The sequence below is a fragment of the Paramormyrops kingsleyae genome, chromosome 10 (genome assembly GCF_048594095.1).
Source record: "Paramormyrops kingsleyae isolate MSU_618 chromosome 10, PKINGS_0.4, whole genome shotgun sequence".
Taxonomy (NCBI): domain Eukaryota; kingdom Metazoa; phylum Chordata; class Actinopteri; order Osteoglossiformes; family Mormyridae; genus Paramormyrops; species Paramormyrops kingsleyae.
Genome location: NC_132806.1, coordinates 18,329,727 through 18,340,457, shown reverse-complemented (window position 1 = coordinate 18,340,457; position 10,731 = coordinate 18,329,727). Strand labels below are relative to the sequence as shown.

The 10,731-nt window shown below is 40.2% G+C and overlaps 1 long non-coding RNA gene across 2 annotated transcripts; it reads right to left on the bottom strand.

Annotated features, from left to right (window-relative positions):
- Positions 1 to 5,088: 5,088 nt before the first annotated feature.
- LOC111853539 (uncharacterized) lies at positions 5,089 to 10,385 on the bottom strand. 2 transcript variants are annotated; one of them, XR_002840469.2, is made up of 3 exons: positions 10,237 to 10,385; positions 7,865 to 10,095; positions 5,089 to 7,432 (listed from the first exon to the last, which is right to left on the bottom strand). It is a non-coding gene; the product is annotated as an uncharacterized lncRNA (long non-coding RNA). The 2 variants fall into 2 exon arrangements; XR_002840470.2 differs by having other exon boundaries at positions 5,089 to 8,003; positions 9,956 to 10,095.
- Positions 10,386 to 10,731: the final 346 nt, after the last annotated feature.

Sequence of the window (10,731 nt, the reverse complement as noted above, 5' to 3'; positions counted from 1 at the left end):
GGGGTGGGGGAGGGGTTATATCAAACACATATTACAGTAGCCAAGAACGGTATATAATTATCTTGTTATCTAGAAAGAATGGTTTAAATAAATTATTGCAAGAATGCCTGTTCTCGACTTCTGTAGTATGTGTGTGTGGGCGTTTCACAGTTTTTGTGCAATTGAGGGTTGGAGACAGTAGCAACAGTTGTTGACGGGGAGGGAAAATGTGATATGGGGGTTAGAAGGAGGACACCCAACAGCAGTCTGGACAGAGGGCTGGAAAACCAAACTGTCCAGATCTGAGTGGAGGATCGACCCATTTACCTGAGGAGCATTTCAGGGGGTTAAAGGCCTCGCTCAAGGGCCCAACAGGGATTTGACTATTCCGTCAAGGTTCAAACTGGTGATCTCCTGACCAGAGAAACAGAAGCCTAACCCACTATGCCACACACAACCCCCCCAACATGTTCGATCATGGGTAGTGGGGGCTTTACAAACTGAAGCAGGCGGCAGGGTATGTCTCAGACTCAAGCTGGATCTAGCAGGACTGAAGAGAAACAGTGCAGATCACTTTATGCAGTCAGTCATGTGCAGAGAGGTGGCATTAGCTTACAGAGGCTGCCCTAGTTACAGCTTCTTCCTACTTACAGACTTATTTGAAGATGGGTTTAAACACATCTGTATTACTTTGGTATGGTTTTCAATTTAAGAACATTTCAGTTGTGTTGGAATGTGTACAAGTCTGACATTTTATTGTGCATTGTGGATAAATGAAATAAGATTAATATTTGAAGGTCAGAGGACTAAAAAGACAGTTGTGTTAGACTGCTGAGTTGAATGCTCCACTGAAAAGGACATAGAACATTAACAAAGGCATTTTTATCTCCCATTCTCCCGTGGATAAATGTACTCATGGACTGATGTCATTCTGCATGGTGAAACAAGAGGTTTGTGACAGAGGCCTGAGACTTAGCCGAGCAATGCTTGTATGAGTGTAAACATATGTAGGGTAGATCAGTTAAAGAAAATGCATATACATCCACAAAATATCTATGCAATCTATGTTCACTTTTTGCTGGATTTTCTTACCATTAAGTTGTTGCCAACCGAAGTCACTAGTATATGCCTTAGAAAGTCCATTGTTTAAACTTTCATACGGCATATTGGAATAAAAAAATTGTCTTCTGTAACTGTTTTCTCTGTCAACACAGGCTGGTGGATCTGTGTTGACAGGCTTGCCACCCAATCCATAGCTTGATCTGTTTAATTGTAGTCTTGGCTGGAGCGTGGGTGGGAGTCAGGGTCATTTCTGGGAAGCTGCAGACATTCAGGCCTGAACACCATTTACAATAAGTTTACTACACATCCAAATGTCCTGAAAGGATCTGCCTTAAAGTAATGTTCCTGCTGGAGTCCCACATTTATATGACAGGGAGCTTTTCATCCTTCTCAAGAGGCATCACAAAAATCTTGCTGGTACACTTATTATAAATAGCTGTGGTAGATGACAACAAAGAGGTTTGGCAGTACACAATGCTCTGCGTGTCAGTCCTGCTGAACCCTACGCATGCTGTGTTTCATTACTAAATGCCTTTAATATTTTGATGCTGACCAACTGTTTGGTTCTGACAGCTTCTAAGTCTGACATGCATTATGTGCCCTATTAAGGCAAGGACTATTTATCTGTACCAGATGAGCAAGCTAATTTACCACCTTTATGCATTTTACATTACAGTATAATATAATGAATTATCAAGCATGTAATCTGAGTAAAAAATAAATATATATATATATATATATAAAATCCTCAGATAATAAAAACGTGAGAAGTTGAAACTTCCAGGTTGTAAAGTTGCTACTTCCAGGCTTATTAAAGGTTTAGTAACAAGCTGTAACAGGGCCAGGAAGGTTCCAGAGCCTTTTTGTTTTACCAAACAGCATATACAGTATATCGGAAAATTATTATTTTTTTAAAACTGTACACTAACTAGATGTTAAGTGAGGAATTTATGTAAAGTGTTCAATAATGATGACATTATCGGGCAGAAAATAGCATGAAGAATCCTAAAGCTTTATTAATCAAAGAGCTCCATTCACATAAAGCGGAGCCTACTGCATTCTCGGAAGAGAGATATTCCCATAAAATTTTAAATGAACTGTTACTTGTCTGTAAAGAGGTCACAATGGATGTGTTCTTTTTTTTCTTTTTTCTTCCAGTAAATCAGAATTGAAAATAGCCTAACCACTAGGATTAGGTGTTCACAGGCTAGGCTTCCAAGGAAATTGTGCTATACTTGCCGTTTTTTTTTTTTTTTTTTTGCTTCAGTGCCATTGCAATCATGCAGAGGGCATTTAATTGGAGACAAAGAAAAACCCACAGAGGGTGGTGAAGTGCTTTGTGGTTGAACCTGGATGATGTAAGGGGACATGTCACATCAGGATGAGCTACGCTACACTACACAGCACCTATACAATACGTGTTATGCGCAGCAGAATTTCACAACTGAAATACATTCATCACAATTGTAATGCAGCCTTACAATAAACACTGAAGTCTTTCAAGCATGGACATGCATATGCTTTTAGTGTATTATGCATTCTTGTTATTGAATCACAGAGTGATGGACTCCATGGGCACTTATGGTGTATTCCGTTTGAACTGGGAAGCTGGAATTTTCTAGGCAGAAATTTCAGACTTCCGACTCGGAAAGTCGGAGGAAGCTCGACAATAATGACCTCAAAATTCAAGATGGATGCTCTGTGCATCAACAGTAAAATGCTGTAGTAATTAAATGTTCACACTGCACTTCTGTCTTATTTGGGTCTCATTAAATCAGTCATACACACAGTTCTGTCCAACCTCTATCTATGGACATGTTGTCACGGCGTTTGTATGCACAAAATGCCACGCAATGCATTGTTATCAACTAGGATCACTAACAGTGACTAACAATGAACCTGGCTAGAATTGGCATTGCCAGTGGCTAACTTGGCTAGTTGTACTAGAACGTGGTTAACTCGGGTGTGATGTCATTCTAAGTCAAATGGAATGCAGAATTATGGGCGACTATGACAAGTAAAGCAATAACTGAATCCTCTTACTCTGTTCATGTTAGAAGTATAAAAATAGGAAAAAAATGTGCCAGTCTGTTAAAATAAATGCATAACTAAAGATAAATAAATTACAGTATAACAACTGCTAGATACATTGCTGTACATTGGGATATACAATATTGACAGCCTAACTGATTTTTAAAATATTTTGGAATCTAGAAATGTCACCTGTGAAGCTCACAGTGTCCAATTATATTTATTTTTTATATCATAGATAAGAAAATGTTTAATTATAAGCATCTAATAACCCCAATGTCTGAACTTGGGCCATTTTACCAATATAGTGTAACTTGTTGATGCCACTTTATTACAGCTACTGTATACACGCACAAATGGATGATTTATGAAAGGGTTATGAGTAGTGCAGCGAAGGGGTGTTACTTATATAATGCCAGTTAAGGTATCTGACATCCAAAATAGCAAGAATAAAAGCATGGCACCTTAAACCTACAACTGTACGATACAATGGAGAAGGACTTTTTATAGGACAGAACACTGTGGTTGATAAATCGCCTGTCTGTAGCCTGGTAACGAGAATCTTTCTAAAGCAACAACACAGTACAAATTTGATACATAAAGATTACCACCTTCCATTTGCATGTCACACAATAAAAAACTCAGGGTGTTAAAGGCAGTGTTCAAAGGGAGGTAGCATTCTTCTCTGTAAGCCATGTCTTGCCTCAACACAGAAAAATGATTAATCACTGGTGAGTTGTTTAAAGAAGAAATGATTTGTTACCACTAGAACCACGGTCAGGCAATGGAAATTAAATTCTGATAAACATGCTGCTTTCAGCGGTTGAAAGAGCAGCTCAGTTGTTAGTCAAAGAGGTGAAATGGCGTGCAGTGATCCCCTATCGCGGAAGTTACATTCCAGACCGATCAGCGATAGTTGAAAATCCACGATATAGAAAGACCATATAAACATTTTTTTTATAGTTTAAGCCTTAAATCGTAGGGCTTAGAACAAAATGAAAAGTTCACAAAAATTTTACGCACAACAATCGGACCGCAAGCAAGGTACGTGAGACGCAGAAAACTGTGATGCGTCGGGGAAAAATCCATGATATAGCAGGGGTGCGATAGCTGAACTGCGATATACTGTAGCAGGGGGAAATTGTGTTTTTGCCAACACAGAGTGAATTATACACTGGCCTATTCATATTTTATTTTGAAAAGTGATCATGGAACCAGTCCAGAATACACCGATTGCTTCCTAGAGGTTTGTTCAACTGACTTGACTACAGATAAGAAGTATCAATAAACTAATGAATCAGTCAGACTAATGTAGTCAGGGGGGATTGAGGGGGAAATCTAGGATGAGTGACAGGGAAACTAAAAAATTTGGAACATAACTAAATTGTTCTGGGTTGGGGGCCCAAAATGACATGGTTAAACTGGGCCCAAAATTTTCAGCAGCACCACTGGATGAGGCTTGCTTCCACTTTTTGCTAGATTACCAAGCAGAACCAATCCGTGTTTGAAATGTCTTTTTCAAATCCAGCTGTATAAGATGCAGTGGGAAGCAGTAGGACTTTTCCATACAAATTAGTACTAATGAAGCGCGTAAAGTTCAGAGTGATTTAGGTGCCCTTTTTTATTCACCTCACCAGTGTGCAACTTTCCAAATAATAACATCAGAAACTGAAAGGTTCACAGACGTATCTTACTGCACAATAACAGTCTGGACCCAATTAGCCTTGACCTGCATATGGGAAACAGACAGCTATATTTAGTTCAAAGAAGTATGAAGCAATTACATTCAATGGAAAAAGTAAACCCAGACACACTGAGAAACGGAAAAGGATATGAACCCTTTTCGGGATACTAGGCTGTGGTGTTACTCATCAGAGAAGTTTATATTACAGTTATTTCTTAATCGGAAAACATGTAACACAGGACTGATAAGTGTTACGGAAAATTATTACTGCCTTCTGGTCTTAGCAAGGTCATGCTGTTTGAAATATGACACATTTCTCATCTGTGATGTTTTGACACACAATACAATTAACACAAAATACTACTTGACGTAGTTGTGCATGGCATGGTGTCTCAACTGGGTAGCACTATTGCCTCGAATGTCCACTGTTGTGGGTTCAAATCCCGCCTCTGCTGTATGTGTATCTGGAGCGTGCATGGCCTGAACTCCTATGGGCCCCTGCTACAGTACAAGGACAGGCAGTGAGATGACTTAGTGTCTCTAAGTTGCCTGTGGAGTGTTCTGGCATCCCGTCCGGGCTGTACCACAGCTTCATGCCCTCTGCTTCCCTGGGAGAGACTCCTGGTCTGATGTTACCATGTTCAGGATAAGAAGTTTAAAGATGGATGGATGGATGTAAATGCAAATCTGGCCATATTTCTGAGTTTAATCCTTAACTATACATCTCACTCAAACCTCATTTGTCTCATGCAAATGTGTGGTTTGGTGTTGAAACGACAGACTATGTTCATATGGTTTTGGGGGTACATTGACCAAATCACTAACCATTGCTTTCACATTTTTATGTGAATCATTAATTAATATGTGAATCAATTCATTTTGAAATAACCTTCCATTAAGTTTTCGTGTGCCCGAACCAATGCATTGCCATGTGATTGTATTTTAATGTCTAGTTTTTCAGTTTGTCACTCGAAGTCATTTTTCTCCTGGAATTTCTAAACTCTTGGCCTGTTTACACCGATCTCATAATGTTCTTCAGTGTGTTCCATCCATCCACCCATCTATTCACCTATCTTCTAACTACTTGTCCTGGCCAGGATTACAGGGGTTGGGTATGGATTCTATTCTAGGCAGTACGGGGGGGGGGGGGTATCCTGGAAACGATGCCAGTCCATCACAGGCGGCCCCAAAAACAGGCTAAGTATATTATCAAGGACGAGTCCTGCTCATAAAACAAATGTGTAATGACAGTAATTAGTAATTACAGTCCAAATGATGCCCTTGCCGCTTTGGTTCACTGCTAATGTTGAGGCTACTCCAGAAAACAATTTCTCATACAGTCTGAACTAAATATCACTTGATCTGTATTCTTGTAAATGCAACTGTGGTGAAGATAAATAGTTTTCCTGAGAAAGATGCTGGCATTAAACACAAGAGCCATTGCAATTAATCAAGAAAAAAGTAACAGTTCAACCTCAGATCCTTTATGTATTTCATCAGACCAACTTTTTTCCCTTTGATGGTAACGGATTTTCCGTTCTTTCTATTCATATCTTTGGCAGATGTAATGTGCCTATAAAATCCCATAGAATCCTATACATCATCAACACTATTCTTAAACACTGCCAAATGCGTGAAACTAAATTTACAAGAAAAATCTATGCTAAATGCACAACATTGATTCAGTATGAATTGCTACTGTTCTTACAGAGTAAATAACAATATAAATTATTGTTATATATTTTATTACTGTTCATATTGTAATTAACCCTTTAAGTAATTTATAATTATGAACTGTATTGTTACACTTCTGTCTTAGTATTTAGCATTTAGATTTTAGTTGTGGATTTTGCATGTTCTCTCCATGTCCATAAAGACTTCCTTTACTTTCATTTCCTGCTAAAGTGAAAAACATCCATTTAGGCTGGTTAGCCTGAATTACCCGAAGTAGGTGACTGTGTATGTGACTATGCACCCTTGATGGGGCTGCTATTTCCTCCAGAATTACTGCTGCAATGTGCTCTTTGCTTGTTTTCCTTACAACATTTTTGCAGATGTAAAACAATGGACAGGATCCTGTTTTTAAGAACATCGAGAAACCAATAAAATGTTGCCCATGTACACTTTCCATCTCATTTAATGTATAAAAACAAACAGCATGAAAATCAAACAGCTGGGCCAAAGTGATCAAATTCGCCAGTTATGCAGTGCTGGTTTATATACAGCTAATGATATATAGTTATTTGGAGGTATTTGGAGTTTGCTAAGAAGAAGCAAGGAAAGGTAGATTCACATTTTTAAGTAGGTATTCATGTTTTAATAGGAAAGTAGATGGGCTAGTTCCAGAAACTGTGAGCAGGGAGATGGGGCATTTAAGGTGACAGGACTACCTGTCTGTGGTTAGGCTGTGTTAGGGCATGGGGGGCGAAGCTACATGGCTCATGTGTGCTGGCAAAGGGGGCCAGTCACCCCCAGCTTCTTGACTGTGTGTGACGGGCATCGGCAGTAGAGAGTGAGGCTATTTGGCAGCCGGCTGAGGCGACGCTGCTTGGCCTGCAGGAGGGTAAAAGGCAGGGGGACTGAGAGCCCTTCCAGTTATCTTTGGCTGGACTCTTGCTCCAGATGTAAGGTCAGAGTACGGTCACTGGCTCAGGCCCAGTCTGAAGCCTGTGAAAACTACAAAAAAAGAGAAGTTGGTGTGCGTGTTGACAGAACTGATTTGGACAACTTTGGGAGGGACCTTCACAGCCCTTGTTTGCTTTCACGCAGCCATTTGTTCGGCTTCACGTGGGGCCCAGATGTTTTTTTCTCTCGGTAATCTGGGATTAGTTAGGAAGCTGAAGAATGGATTATGACATAGCTATTATTCTCATGTTAAATATAATTAAATATGACTTTTCACCAACTCAAAATTTAAAAAACTGTGTTTTAGGTTTAATGACTCTAAAGGTCTACCATTCATTAATTAAGAAGAATGACACACGATGATTTAATGGTATATTTATATACTGTATTTGAATGCCAAATTAGTGGAAATTAATATATATATATATACACACACACACACACACACACTATGTAGTATCATTTTAGTGGGTGGTTCTGTACCTTCTTCTGAATTTTTCATATCGATGGTGTCTAATGCTGATCTTGGAAAGGTCCAATCTTGACATTGATTACAGAACATTTTCGAACCTTCGGTTATGTGAATTAGCTTAAATTTTTGGCAACATGTCCTTTTAATGCCCTTAGGGGAAAAGAACAAAAATTAAAACCGTTGAGGTCGGCTTTCATGGTCTGTTGCTATTGCGGTGGCTCTAAACACATAGGGAATCTGACGCGATAGTGAACACCTTGAACACATACATGACATTCTGATCCTTCCTCACGCCTGGTTTGGTTCCTTCTTACAAAACCTCACATTTGAGGGAAAAAAGATAAAAGTTCCCGACAAGCACAAAACGCATGACAATTACTCTTCCAGTAGCACAGTGTTCCACAACCCGGTCCTCAGGGAACCACAGTCGTCTATGTTTTTGCTCCCTCTGAGCTCCTTGCCTGGCAGTCCACATTTAGAGAGCTGGGAGGGAGCAAAAATGTTGACTGTTTATGGGTCCTTGAGGACTGCATTGGGAAACACTGCAGCAGCAGATTGCTTATCATTTCAGCATCTTCCAGAGGTGATGATCCCTTAGCTAAAAGGGGACTCACCTCTTATGAAAACAGAGATTAGTAGGGCCCATGTCAAGTTTTTATTTGACGTGCAGCACAAAGGCCCAGACAGCTGCTTGAGTAGAGACCAGGATTATGGCTACACTCTCCTGATTTGCTCTTTTGTTGTTGCTTGGTGGTGATCTGGGTTGATCCCATTTTGGACATAGGGTCAGCAATACACACATCAATACACACAATCATTATGTTCACAACCTGCCAGAATTCTCAGATCCAGTTGCTTCTTGGATGTGAGAGAATGTTATTAAAATGCTGACGCCTGTGGAACAGGAATTCTATGAGACAATACATACATGGATTTTATTTATTTAGCAGATGGTTTTCTCCAAAATGGCATAGAACTGAGAAAGGAGTGACTGGGGAGGAGGGCCCAGCACTGAGATCACCCTGCCAACCACAGGATTTGAACCTTCTGATCTCTGGAGAAGCATCCGAACCTGATGAGCCACATATGTGAATGTTGGCCTGGGCACAATGCCACAATGACAAGTTTGTTGTGCGTTGGAAGGACGGTGGGGTGGTGTTCAGTAGGTTGGGGATCTGTGCCCATCTCTGGGAGGTTGTGGGTTCAGGTCCTCTGAGTAATCCTATCACCGCTGAACCCTTGAGCAAGGCCCTTGACCCCAAGTGCTCCACGGGTGTTGGATGAAATTTGACCCTGTATGCTAACCCCAAGCCGTCTTTAATTATACGTTGCTTTGGATAAAAGTGTCTGCGACATCATGTAGCAGGAGAGGGGGTGATGAAAATACAGAACATAACTTAAAAAGAAAGAAACAAACAAATGCATAAACAAATAAACAAACAATGAGTGAATGAAATAAACACACTTGACTCACAAAATGGTGAAAGCTCTGATACATGCAAAGACAACTTCCAGTGAAGAAAAATGGCAGAGATGGCTTGGGTTGCATTTGCATGTTGGCCTGTTCACATCGTGTTACTTGATACACACCTCTGTAACATTAGCAGTGATCTCACTGTGATTTGCTGTGCTTATTATTAAAGGGAAAGCATTAAAGGTGTGTCAGAAGGATAGGTCCATTCTTCGAATTCCTCCATGAATAAGCTAAATCATCTTATGTCATAGTTCAGATTATGCAATGAAAGCGAAATATTATTTCATCAAACGGACACTTGGGAATTTTTGTAAAAATCGCAAGCCAAACTCTCTACAGAAGCTTGATTTGAGGAAAACGACTTGGCCATGGGATTTAACGGGATGTTTCAGTTTTAACTGGTTCAAACTGGTTTTTGGAGTGGCTTTTGCACACACAGAGGCCCAGTCAGGCCAGAGGCTGAGGCGTGTACTGAAATCTGCTGATGCTGACTTGAATGGTAAGAGACAGTCCATCATTACTGAGGTCACACAGTAATTACTTGTCATGATCCACCTGCAGCTATTTAGGAACCACCCTTTCTCAGTAATATGTCAAAGTTAAAGACATCGTGATAGAGAAGCCTTACCCAGTGCACACTGCGACACAGTGCTGTCGGCCGCTTCAGGCTGTGACATATAGAGCTGTGATTCCAGTGAGCTCAGCACAGGTGTATGGAGGTGCAGCAGAGAGGCACAAGGTAACCAAGAGAAACACATACCTGTAAGGCTGAATGGAAAGGGAGAGCATAAAGGACAATTCACTTTACTAGCAATGCAATGTGAGATTTCACAATATAGTTCACAGCTTTCTTTGGTCTAATATTCAAAATCTTTACTGTCATTCGCCATTAATATTGTATTAATTTACCAGTAATATGAATAAGTAGTCAGTCCATGCATCCATCCTCTCAGGGTAGTTGGGCATCCATCCTCTAGTTCAGCTTCTTTGAATTATGTATTGCTCTTGCATTTGGTTACAGTTCCATTTCCTCAGCTACCGCATTACATTCATTTAAATTATGCTCGCAAATGACTATGTCTCACCCTCTCCAAAGACTGCACACTAAGGAACACCCTTCGAAGGAACACCCTTCGAAGGAACACCCTTCGAAGGAACACCCTTCGAAGGAACACCCTTCGAAGGAACACCCTTCGAAGGAACACCCTTCAGGCTGTCAATAAGGCATCTGGTTCATACCATAAAAAAAAGAGAAAAAAACCCTTGGCCTACAGCCTCAATATCGGAAATGGGAAAGGACATATTTTCACCCTTGATTTCTCATTGATCTTTGGTGCATTGGGAGCTCCACATTTTTCAATTTTAGCCATCAGTGTGACTTAGTGCACTCTTTGTATAACCATT